The sequence below is a fragment of the Crassostrea angulata genome, chromosome 8, assembly GCF_025612915.1.
Source record: "Crassostrea angulata isolate pt1a10 chromosome 8, ASM2561291v2, whole genome shotgun sequence".
In the NCBI taxonomy this organism is placed as follows: Eukaryota; Metazoa; Mollusca; class Bivalvia; order Ostreida; family Ostreidae; genus Magallana; species Magallana angulata.
Window position 1 is genome coordinate 27,205,063 of NC_069118.1, and position 3,374 is coordinate 27,208,436.

A 3,374-nucleotide genomic window follows, 5' to 3' on the forward strand; every position below is an offset into this window, starting at 1 on the left:
GTACTGAAGTTCCTTATATAAGGATAATTTGGGTTTTGAAGCATCGGTTAATTTGCAATTGTGATAATGTTTTTGATTTCCCCATGTATATACCTGCATATCTCGTTTGCCGTTTATTACTCGAAGAGGAAACTCTGTGTCTTAATCTACAACATTACCACAGATCGAGAGGAGGTAACTGCTGCAAAATACGTCTTTTTAATTTGAACTTGAAGTCATTAACTCACACAGACACTTAAATATAAAAAAAAATCGATAAGCACGTTTGCTTTATTATATCTATAGGAATCAGCCACAACCCCTCGGAACGTACTGTGCATATTCTCGCCTGAATAGCAGTTGTAAAATACGTAATGGCTATAAAAAGCCGAAAATGTCCATTATGTAGGATATTGTACAGTCCAGGGCGCGTCAGGTTCTCATAATCACATTTTACTTATTTCCGTTGAAATATTTTTCAGAGATTTAAATTTAATTATTATAAGAATGAGGTCATTGACATGATAATAATGATACGATTTATGCTAGGTAGCATAATTAGCCTTCGTTATTTATAGAAAGAATTGATCTGTTTCTAATAACAACACAAACAAATGTTTCATACGATACCCTTTAACATTTGAGATGCTAGGATTGTGAAATGAATTATTCACAAATCAATAAATACTTGACCGTACGCTGCAAATTCCACATTCTTCTTCTACTTGTTTTGCATGATTTGTAAAGTAGAAAAAACTTTTTTCACCTTTAATGACATCTAGAAATATATGATGTAGACACTCAATCAATAAGGTCAACCAGATTAATGAAACAGATAAAAAGAAACGTGTGATCGATTAATTTTGAAATAAAAAAGTGAGAAAAAAGAGTCTTCGAGTATCGAGTGCCGATAAGAGTGAAATAATAAGAGTATTATATTTGAATAAGAAGAAAAATATTTATTCTCTAATCTTAAAGTTCAAGCGTTTTAAGGTACTGATTGATATTAAGCAACAGCAGTGTATTTTGTTGACAGAAACTGAGACAATACCAGATATCTGAGTCATATTTAACCTACTTAAGGTTAAACGACATGTTGATGTGACGCTAACAATTAAATTTTACTGTTTACTTTATATGAACGTACAGAAATAAATCAGCTGATATTACTCAGTATTAAGTAGATAATAATTAACAGAAATTGTGTGCTTAGTAAAATAAACAAAAAATATATCCATTGTATTCTTCATAAAAATAATGACATTGGTAAATGCCAGTACAAACATGGACACAGACATACAATTAACAACATTAGCCGCGGAATGTTTAACGACGCTTTCAAAACCTCGTGAATGAGCAAGTATTTAAAGGCATAATTCTCTATGCTTCTTTTGATAATATTGCTTAAAATTGAGAGCATTGATTTGAGTTTATCTGGAATATCAGTCAATAGATCGTTCCCTCATGTAATAGTTTCCGTATATGCTTTGGTGTCTATCTGCTATCACCGCCTTCCACATAACGTTCAATTCTTTGTCTCTTGCAGGCATTACAAGATATTCACACTTTCTTTTCAATTCCTTGTAACATTTTAAGCCTTCTGGGTGCATAAATGTTAAGTTTCCTCGAAAATTTTCGTGTACCACATTTTTTACTCGGCTTGGAAGCAATCCAAACAAATAGAAGTCATCGACACAAAAGAATGGGGCAGTGAACACTGCCTGGTACAGGGTGGGAATTAGGTCAGTAGATATAAACACTACAAACCCGCTACAGTATGTGTTGGGGTACGTGTCACGCCCTTTATAAAACCACTCACTTACAAACCACTTGCTGGAATTCTTCCTAATAATTGGCATTGAATTTGGATTTATTTTGTTACAAAATATAAATCGCTTACGCTGTTTCAAGAATGAAAAATCTTAAAAAAAACTTAAAGATATTTATAAATGCATCGTCAATTTTGATGATTATTTCTGCATTCATACAATTGTCTGTGATCCATCGATATCCCATCACTCCTTTATTTGTTAGATTTCTATAAGAGTCCACAAAATCACCTTGTATGATGTCGTGGTACTTTTTATTCTCACTCTTTAACAGCCCTGTCACTGTTTTATTACTCGTCGTACCAACTAAGAAGATCACTTGTAGGTTTTCAGGACTATATATAATGGGAACTATTGAGCCAGGTTCTCCTCATTTCTTTCCGTCTCCAGAAATTCCCAACAGAAGTGTGAACCATTACTAACACCGAAACATTTTCGTATTTCCTGCACATATTTCTGTTATTTAAGAGAAAAGGTACGTGCATTCCGTCCGGGTACCTCGTTTTAGTCCTTATCCTTCGGACACTAATTTGTAGTTGTTTCCAAGTTGGAGTAAAGCATCTTTAATCTGTCTATTTTGGCATCAGCGTCCATTATTTCTTCATTCACTGTAGAAACATGATCTTCCTCGTTGTGAATAGCTAAGAACAAACGTGTTGAGATCACTAAACAAGTAATCCTCACGAATTTTAGGTACGACTTCTCTCTAGATCTGTTCATAGTTATTGATTAAAAGACCGACTCAACTTGCTTCTACTCTTGAATCGTTGACAGCCAGCTGTGGTTGCTGGACGCCATTGATTTATTATATATATATATATATATATATATATATATATATATATATATATATATATATATATATATATATATATATATATATATATATATATATATATATCTATATCGTTTACTTATAGGAAATATAATCTTTTCCGCCCGGTGCGATATAAACCGAAAATTCACCTACCCCAATGATAAAAACCCGAGGGGTGTGACATAAGATTTATATCCCACCCCTTTCCAGAAATCTTTGGATTTTATATCACACTCCTTACCGTCAATCATCGTCTATTTCAGGGAAGTTTATTAGAGATGAAATATATTGACAAGGAGCGATTTGTTAAATAATAATCATTCACCACATTATGTTTTTATTGTCTTTTTTAATATTTTCTATAAGTATATATATGATATAAAAAATCAGAACATGGTAATTTTTATTGCCATGTACTATATAACATATAAAGATTGCCGGAGAGTGGTGTGAAATATATAGCACATCTTTCTGTTTATCATCGACTAGAGTTTGGTATAGATGGCAATAAAAATTGCCATGTTCTGATTTCATGTTCAGCCCCAGAGCCATGGAATAATCTAAATATATATATATTAGGAAGGTTGTCTGTAATTCATGCTGCTGTAAACGATATCATGTTGTTTCAAAATTACAAATTGACCGGTAGAAATTAAAGCTTATGGTCCAAGTGACCCTTCAGTTCAAGCACTCACTTGAACCTTCTATTAAGGTGAGCTAAAACAATACAACAATTCTATATTGAAATA

At 32.6% G+C, this 3,374-nt stretch overlaps 1 pseudogene; it reads right to left on the minus strand.

Moving 5' to 3' along the window:
• Nucleotides 1-752: 752 nt before the first annotated feature.
• LOC128160855 (beta-1,3-galactosyltransferase 5-like) lies at nucleotides 753-2,528 on the minus strand (annotated as a pseudogene).
• Between the last annotated feature and the right edge of the window lie 846 nt (nucleotides 2,529-3,374).